The sequence below is a fragment of the Papio anubis genome, chromosome 3, assembly GCF_008728515.1.
Source record: "Papio anubis isolate 15944 chromosome 3, Panubis1.0, whole genome shotgun sequence".
Taxonomy (NCBI): Eukaryota; Metazoa; Chordata; class Mammalia; order Primates; family Cercopithecidae; genus Papio; species Papio anubis.
The window spans coordinates 100215277-100225208 of record NC_044978.1 but is presented as its reverse complement, the minus strand read 5'-3'; the positions used below and the strand labels follow the sequence as shown (position 1 = coordinate 100225208).

The window sequence follows — 9932 nt, the reverse complement described above, 5'->3', positions numbered from 1 at the left end:
ATAGTGAGTGAGTTCTCATGAGGTCTGGCTGTTTAAAAGTGTGTATCACCTCTCTGCTCTCTCTCAGTCCTGCTCCTGCCATGTAAGAGGCCTGCTCTCGCTTTGCCTTCCACCATGAGTACAAGCTCCCTGAAGCCTCCTCAGAAGCAGATGCCAGTGCTATGCTTCCTGCATCTGGCAGAACTGTGGCCAATCAAACCTCTTTTGTTTATAAATTACCCCGTCTCAGGTATTTCTTTATAGCAGTGCGAGAACAGACTAATACAATGGCGGTACAATTCACTTAGCTGTGTAGTGTGACTTTGGGTTATTTAAGTGGAGATATTGAATAGGTACTTATATGGTTTTGCTGTGTCCCCCACCCAAATCTCATCTCAGATTGTAATCCCCATGTATGGAGGGAGAGACCTGGTGGAGGTGATTGGTTCATGGGGGCAGATTTTCCCCATGCTGTTCTCATGATAGTGAGTTCTCACAAGCTGATGGTTTAAGAGTGTGTGGTACTGCCCTCTTTGTGCTCGTGCTCTCTCTCTCTGTCTCTGCTGCCACCATGTGAGATGTGCCTTGCTTCCCCTTCGCCTTCCGCCATGATTGTAAGTTTCCTGAGGCCTCCCCACCCATGTGGAACTGTGAATCAATTAAATATCCTTTCTTTATAAACTTTCCAGTCTCAGGTAGTATCTTTAGAGCAATGTAAGAAAGAACTAATGCAAATACTTAGATATATGTGTCTAGAATTCAGAAGAAAAGGCAGAAACCGAAGAGATAAATTCTGAAGTTAACAAGAGAGTAAGTAGAGATGAACTAAGACCCTAGGATACTCCTACATTTAAAAGTTGAGAAGATATTTCACAACCATGTGAATAAACCTAACACTACCGAACTGTAGACTTAAAAATGGGTAAAATGATACTCTGTATGGTATTTACCACACAAAAAAAAACCTCATCAAATGAAAAAAAAAAAAAAGTCAGGAAATGTTAGTGAATATAATAAAAGAAACTGAAAAACCAGTAAGAAGACCCCGGATGGTTTGGTATTGGGGAGGCAAAATGAAGAATATGGTTTGTTTTGTTTTGTTTTATTGAGATGGAATCTTGCTCTGTCTTGCCCAGGCTGGAGTGCAGTGGCGCCATCTCGGCTCACTACGGCCTCTGCCTCCAGGGTTCAAGCAATTCTTCTGTCTTAGCCTCCCGAATAGCTGAGACTACAAGCGTGTGCCACTGCACCCAGCTAATTTTGTATTTTTAGTAGAGATGGGGTTTCACCATGCTGGCCAGGCTGGTCTCAAACTCCTGACCTCAAGTGATCCACCTGCCTCGGACTCCCAAAGTGCTGAGATTACAGGTGTGAGCCACCACATCTGGTCATTATTTTTGTTTGTTTTTGTTTTTTTGAGACAGGGTTTTGTTCTTGGTGTGCAGGCTGGAGTGCAATGGTGCGATCTCGGCTCACTGCAACCTCCACCTCCCAGGTTCAAGCAATTCTCCTGCCCTCAGCCTCCTGAGTAGCTGGGATTACAGACACCTGCCACCACACCTGGCTACTTTTTGTATTCTTAGTAGAGATGGGGTTTCACTCTGTTGGCTAGGCTGGTCTAGAATGCCTTACTTCAGGTGATCCACCTGCCTTGGCCTCCCAAAGTGTTGGTATTACAAGTGTGAGCCACCACGCCTGGCTAAAGAAATTTTTTTTTAAAAAAAAATGGAAAAATCAGTGTGTCAAATGCTGCTGAGAAATGGAGTAAATAGAAGACTGATGATGATCCATCGGATTTGACAACATGGGGATGGTGTCTTGATAAGAACTGTTTCACTGGAGTAATGGGAATGTAAGCATGATTGGAGTAGTTCAAGAAAGAAAGGTGGGTGTTAAGGGGGAGATGACATGAGTTAGATAACTCTTTTCTGGGAATTTTTGCTATAAAGCGTACAAAAATGGAATGGTAGGGCCTTGGAAGGTTTTAAAATGGGAGATTAAAAATGGGAGGTATATATGCAAGTGAGAACAAGCCAATAGAGCAAAAATGACTCAGGAATTTTTTTTTTTTTTTTTTAATTTGAGACGGTATCTCACTCTGTGTTCAGGCTGAAGTGCAGTGGAACAATCGCGGCTCACTGCAGCCTCAACTTCCTAGGCTCAAGTGGTCCTCCCACGTCAGCCTCCCAAATAGCTGGGACTACAGGCACACGCCACCATGCCCAGCTAATTTTCAAAAAATTTTCTGGATTAGGTCTCCCTATATTGCCCTGGTCTCGAACTCCTGAGCTCAAGTGATCCTCCTGCCTCAGCCTCCCAAAGTGCTGGAATTATAGGCTAACCCACCATACCTGGCAGAAGTCTTTTTAGTAGAAGAGATGGCTACTGATCACAGCTAGTGATCACAGCTAGAATGGCTAAAGGGTGGAGATGGTTCATGTCTTAATAAGAATAAAGAAAATTAGTTGGATAGAGAACACACTGATAGATTTGGAGAGTGAGAAAGTTCTTTTCTATTGTTTCCATTTTCTCATAGTAAAAAAAGAAACAAAGTGAGAGAACAGAAGATCTGAATAAAGAGAAGAATACTTGTTGGGGAGAGGTTAAGTGTGAACTGACCAGGACAATGTGTAAGGATTGCCACACAGTGCTGTGGACCTTTGATTTTCTGGGCCATAAATTTAAAGTAAAAAGAGTCAGTGAGTATAGATGCAAGCAGCTGGAGTAACTGGAGATAAACAGTATTTTTCAGATCAGAAGGACAAGAATTTAGGGGATGTGCAAGGACAATGATGTCTACGCTAAAGTAGAAAGTGAGGGTGATGGGCCAGGAGTGGTGGTTCATGCTTGTAATCCCAGCACTTTGGGAGGCTGAGGCGGGTGGATCATGAGGTCAAGAGATTGAGACCATCCTGGCCAACATGATGAAACCCCATCTCTATTAAAAATACAAAAATTAGCTGGTTGTGGTGGTGCGCATCTGTAGTCCCAGCTCCTTGGGAGGCTGAGGCAGGAGAATGGCTTGAACTCAGGAGGTGGAGGCTGCAGTGAGCCAAGATCATGCCACTGCACTCCAGCCTGGCAACAGAGTGAGACCCCGTCTCTAAATAAATAAATAGACAAACATTAAAAAAGAAAGTGAAGGTGATGAAATTATAGATGAGGGACAGATGATAGAATCAATTGTCTAAAGAACCTAGTGGAGTCAAAGAATTGTTGGTATAGGCATAATCAAAACAGTAACCTAGAAAGAGGGATGAGTTAAGATGCTAGAAATTGAGACTTTGGAGGTGATGACAAGATCTAAAGCAGTGTTCTTCAAAACTATATGTTAAGTACCATTAGTGGGTCATGAAATCAGTTTGATGGATCAGTCTCTTAAATTAACATTATTAACCCTGCTGAACATTACAGTCTTCTAGAGGACCTTGAAAACACACACACAAAACAAACAAAACCACCATCCTGTCATTCTCAGTCACATGGAAGGTGGAGGACATTGTTAATTAAGTGAAATAAGTGAGAAACAGAAAGTTAAACACTGCATGTTCTCACTCATATGTATAAGCTAAAAAAAAGGAAAAAGTAGAAGAGAGGATACAAGAGGCTAGGAAGTGTAGGGGGAAGGGAGCAATAGGGAGAGCTTTGCTAAAGGATACAAAATTATAGCTAGATAGGAGGAAGAAGTTCCTAGTATTCTCTACCACTGCAGGGTGACTGTAGTTAATATATGGCTTCAAATGTCTAGGAAGAGGATACTGAATGTTCCCAACACAAAATGATAAATGTTTAAGATGATGGATATACTAATTACAATGATCAGATCACAATACATGTATTGAAATATCACTATGTACCTCATAAATATGTACATTGTATGTCAATTTTTTAAGTTAAAAAAATTTTTAAAGACCACACTTTAATTGCAGATTTTCTGATGTATTTGGTCTGATGTAGGGGTTCAGACATCAGTTTTTTGTTAAAATTCTCCAGATAACTACAATGTGCAGGTATGGTCAATAACCATTGGCCCAAGAAGATAATGACATAAAAAGGTTGATGACAGAACTAATGGTAGAAAGATAGTAAGCCACTTGCTAAAATCTTCTAAGAATTAGGGAGAGAAGTATGAGATCACTTGTATGATGAATTACAATAAGGTAGGGTAACAGGTGTCATAGTCTAATGGGAGTCAATGTGCTCAACAAAGAGCATTTGCAAGTGAGAAGAGAGTATTTCATACACACACACGTTTAACCATTTTGTGGACGGATAACGAAAATAAACTTTGACTACATTTCTTACTATTTTGAACTAAATGGAAATAAAAGTCAGTTAAGAAAGGTGCCTGGCACCTACGTTCAGGGATTTGCCTATATCTCACCATGATAAAGTTTGATTTGAATAAATTTAATTTTAGAATTAAGAATATTGCTAATATAAAATTATAAAAACCTTACTTGTAAGAAAGAGAAAATAAATTGACTAGAAAGTTTATTGGCAAATCTAGGTCAAGCTCCATAATTTAAAATTATTTAAAACAAAATTAAAAACATCTATAAAAAGTCAGAACATTCAGTATTTTAAGATAAAACTGTTTTTCAAAAAAAAATCATGGTTATGAAAACAACAATTTGGCAGACTATACATTTTTAAATTATAGAAAACATTAAAAATAAAATATCTAACAAAAATGTCTTGCTGTTGTTTTGGGGGAAAAGGTGGGGACAAATATTTTTTATTTTATTTACATATATTTTTTAAAAGATGTCCATATGGTATTGCAAACAGTCCCACGTCTCTTGTATTTTGCTATAATATATGAATTCACATATATGAATTCACACAAAGGAGATGGGATACATAAAATTACAAAGGCGGTAGAAAAGCAAACCAGCCCACATCCTAATACACACTAAAAAGGTCATACTTCAGATATATACGGCATATTAGTTTTAGAAAAAGAGCACTGCCCACCCCCAGGTACACACACACACACACACACTTCACTTTATTAAACCACAAGAGGAAACAAAATATAAGTAACTGATCTTTCACTTTCCTATGTTAGTTTTTATGTTTTTCGATCATAATGAAATATATTAAGAACAGATTTTCTTCACGATTGATTTTTGTATCTGACATTCTTTTCTGTACTTCTGTTGTTTCATTAACATAGGTATACACCCAAATTCTTTAAAATTACAACTTTGAAAATTAATTATAAAAAGCTATTTTCCATGTATATGCCACAGTTTGGCGTTAAAACGCCATTTTGGGGAACTGGTAAATTATAACACACAGGTTTAGAAGAAAAAGAGTGGTATCACTGAATGTATATTGGAATTTAACAAAATGTTTTACTGTATTTGCCTCATACACTTTTTTTTTTTTTTTTTTCTGAGACAGAGTCTTACTCTGTCACCCAGGCTGGAGTGCAATGGTGCAATCTTGGCTCACTGCAACCTCCACCTCCCGGGTTCAAGCAATTCTCCTGCCTCAGTCTCCCAAGAAGCTGGGATTACAGGTGCCCGCCATAAAGCCTGGCTAATTTTTGTATTTTTAGTAGAGACGAGTTTCACCATGTTGCCCAGGCTGGTCTCAAACTCCTGACCTCAGGTAATCTACCCGCCTTGGCCTCCCAAAGTGCTGGGATTACAGGTGTGAGCCACCGCACCCGGCCTACCCATATACTTTTATACTTTGAAACCTTAGATTAATACACTGAGGAATTTTATTTCCTAGAAAAATGCCCCAAATTTCCGTTCTATTGTTTTATACAAAATTCTGCATATAGCTTTTAGTTTGCTTTTGATAGAATCTGTGTTACACAGAGAGTCCATGTGATGATAGTTAAAATAATATTTTACATAATATATAAATGTTTCTTTCTCATCATAGTTCTTCTAGATGGCAATAACACATTATATATGGTAATCATTATTTTACCAAGATCTCTGCTATTATAAGACCAGACCTGAATATATTCCCCTTGACAACAGACAGTATATCTATGAAATAATTTTAAGAAAAAGTTAAGCATGACAGCATAGCATCAAAGTTGATCATTCTTTGTGAATACATTAAGATATGGGCTAAACATAGGCATGAAAACTAAAAACAAGTACTGTAAGAATATTTACATACATATATCATGGGTTATTAAGAAACAGATTATTAAAGAATAATGTGAATACATTATATTAATTCACAGTATAAACATACTTTTAGTAATTTAATTCATGAATAAAAAAACATAGATATAACATTAGGCACTATTAATACATATTCTTGTTCTGTCATATATATGAAAATATACATACAGATATAGTTCTTTTAAACCAAACTTTTTAACATATTCACTGATTTAAATAAAAGTTGACAGAGGTAGAATTTGTGTCCATGTTCATGATTTTCAGCAACAAGTACTTCAAATATTTCATTACTGTTCTGTTCTTCTAAAAATCCACATAGGAACTCATTGAAAACCATTATTCTGAAAGGCGGGAAATTGAAAAGTGGGTTAAGAGAAAAATGATGAAGTTATTCAACATATTCATAAAAAACTGAAATTCAGTAATGTTTTAAATGAAATTATAGAATCTAATAAAACTCTGTGACCAGTTACATTTAAGAAGTACTGTTCTACTTCTTAAAATTCAAGTACTGTTTTATTCATTGTACTTTATTCACTTATTTATTTATTTATTTATTTAGAGACAGGTTCTTGCTGTGTTACCCAGGCTGGAGTGCAGTGGCATGATCATAGCTCACTGCAGTCTTGATCTTCTGTGCTCAAGTGATCCTTCTGCCTCAGCCTCCAGAGTAGCGCGAACAACAGGTGCACATCACCATACCTGGCTTCTTTTTTTGGTATTTAGTAGAGACAAGGTCTTACTATGTTGTTTAGGCTAGTCTCAAACTCCTGAGCTCAAGTGATCCTCTCACTTTGGCCTACCAAAATGCTGGGATTACAGGTGTGAGCTACTCTGCCTGGCTTATACTTTTGTTTAAAAAAGTGATTTTTGTTTATTTATATGTCTCTGTATTTTATGTTTCCTCCATGAATCTGTGTGATACTGCATTATAATAAGAAATACAAACTGGGTGCAGTGGCTCATGCCTGTAATCCCAGCACTTTGGGAGGCTGAGGCAGGAGGATCGCTTGAACCCAAGAGTTCAGGACCAGTCTGGACAACATAGTGAGACCCAATATCTATTTAAAAAAATACAAAAATTAGCTGGGTGTGGTGGCACACACCTGTAGTCCCAGCTACTCAGGAGGCCAAGGTGGGAAACTGCTTGAGCCCAGGAGTTCAAGGCTACAGTGAGCTCTGATGGCACACTGCACCACTCCAGTCTGGGCAACAGAGCGAGACCGCGAGACCTTGTCTCTTAAAACAAAAAAAAACACACACAGAAATATGGTCATATGTTCCATAATGATATTCTGGTCAATGACAGACTGCATAAAAGACTGTGGTCCCAAAAGATTATAACAGAACCAAAAATTTCCTATTGCTTAGTATTTAGTATGCTATGCTTTTAATCATTATTTTAGAGTGTACTCTTACTCATTAAAAAATAAAAGTGAACTATAAAACAGCCTCAGGCAGGTCCTTCAGGAAGTATTGCAGAAGAAGGCACTGTTATCACAGGGGAGGACAGCTCCGTAAACATTATGTCCCTTGAATACCTTTCAGTGGGGCACCATGTAGAGGAAGGAGACAGTGATATTGATGATCCTGACTCTTTGTGGGCCTAAGATAATGTGTGTGTTTGTGTCATTGCTTTTAGCAAAAAACTTTAAAAAGTAAAACAAAAGATTAATTTCATAAATAGAAAAAAAGCTTATATAATAAGAATATAAAGAAAAAAACATTTCTGTACAGCTATGAAATCTGTTTGTGTTTTAAGCTAAGTGTCACTATAAAAGGGTCAAAAAGTTAAAAAAAATTAAAAAGTTTATAAAGGAAAAAAGTTATAGTAAGCCAAGTTTAATTTATTATTGGAGAAAATTAAAACAATAAATTTAGTATAGCTAAGTATACAGTGTTTATAAAGTCTATAGCAGTGAACAGGAATGTCCTAGGCCTTCACATTCACTCACCACTCACTCACTGACTGACCCAGAGCAACTTCCAGTCCTGCAAGCTCCATCTGTGGTAAGTCCCCATATAGGTGTACCATTGGTTATCTTTTAAACTGTATTTTTACTGTACGTTTTCTATGTTTAGATGCACAAATACCACCGTGTTACAACTGCCTACAGTATTCAGTACAGTAACATGCTGTACAGATTTATCGCGTAGGAGCAAGAGGCTATACGATACAGCCTGGGTATGCAGTTGGCTATATACCGTCTAGGTTTGTGTAAGTACATACATTCTATGACATTTGCGCAATGAAAACACCTAAAACAAATTTCTCAGAACATATCCCTTGTTGTTAAGCAATGCGTGACTGTATATATTGGGTCTCTGCCCCTGGTTCTTGGTCCACAGCTCCTTGTAATCTCCACAGTGATAACTGTGTCTTTTGCAAGCAAATCAGATGACTGGTGGCTAGGGGCCCCTAGACAGCTTCAGGACAGGAGCTGATCACCACAAAGTCCAAAGCATGATTAGAGAATTGGGCCACTGACCCCACACCTCAACCTCCAAAAAGAGGAGAAGGGCTGAAGGTTGAGTTTATCACCAATGGCTAATGATTTAATCGATCATGCCTACTTAGTGATACCTGCATAAAACCTCCAAAAACTGGGTTCAGGAATCTTTCAGATAGCTGAACACTTGGTGATGCTTAGAGGGTGGTGCGCCATGAGAAGGCACAGAAGCTTTGAGCTGGTTTCCTAATAATTTGCCCTATGCATCCCTTCCATTTGCCTGTTAATTTGTATCCTTTGTAATAGCCTTTTCAATGAGCAGGTAAATGTAAAATGTTTCCCTGAGTTCTGTGAGCTGCTCTAGCAAATTAATAGAATGTGATGAGGGGGTTGTGGAAACTTCATCAGTCAGAAGCACAGATCACAACCTGGGACTTGCGATTGGCATCTGAAGTCAAGGGGAAGGGATTTGTGGGACTGAGCTCTTAATCTGTGGGATCTGACACTATCTCCAGGCAGATAATGTCAGAATTGAGTTAAATGTTGAAACTGAGATCAGTTGGTGTCTGCTGGAGAATACGGTGCCTGAAGTGGTGTGCTGAGTGGTGTACGAGAATTGGAAAAACAGTTTTGTTGGTTTTTCCTACTCAAATAGCATGCATTAGATATGATAGTCAAAAAAGAAAGAATAAAAGTTGGATTATATATTTTAAGTATTAAGAGACACTAATCTGAGATGCCATTTTATAGTTGAGCAATTCATTTTTTTTTTCCTTGAGCAATTCATTTCTGAGTGCTTGGGGAAATCCCTTAAAATTAGTTTTGGTGACAATATTTAGAAAATATGAGTGGAAATGGATTAGTAAATAACAATCTCAACATACCTCAAAAATTAATTGCAAATTATTACAAAGTTATAAATTACGAGTTTGTTAATGGTTATAGAAGTTTTCTAATCTGCATGTACTAGAATCATTGAAATTTTAAAAAATGGAAAATAACAAGTGTTGGTGACGATGTGGAGAACAGGAACCCTCATGCGTTGTTGGTGGAAATATAAAATGGTGCAGCATGTGGAAAACAGTTTGGCAGTCCCTCAGAAAGTTTAACAGAATTGCCACATGACCCAGCAATTCTAGTCTTAGGTATATACCAAAAGATTTGAAAACAAGGACTAAAACAGATACTTATACACCAATGCTCACAGTAGCATTATTCACAATAACCATATGGTAGAAACAACCCAGGTGTCTTTAACTGATGAAAGGATTTTTAAAATGTGGTATATCCTACATCTGGATGAACCTGGAAAATATTATTCTAAGTGAAATAAGCCAGACACAAAAGA

General features: G+C 37.7%; 1 protein-coding gene across 3 annotated transcripts in view; it reads right to left on the bottom strand.

Annotated features, from left to right (window-relative positions):
• Positions 1–3902: 3902 nt before the first annotated feature.
• CEP135 (centrosomal protein 135) overlaps positions 3903–9932 on the bottom strand; it is a 109176-nt gene continuing 103146 nt past the window's right edge. For 2 of the 3 annotated variants that reach the window (XM_031664464.1, XM_031664466.1), the window contains one exon: positions 3903–6475. The gene's annotated coding sequence lies outside the window, so the exon portion shown is untranslated. The remainder of the gene's footprint in view (positions 6476–9932) is intronic. The other variant, XM_031664465.1, reaches the window with a different exon arrangement.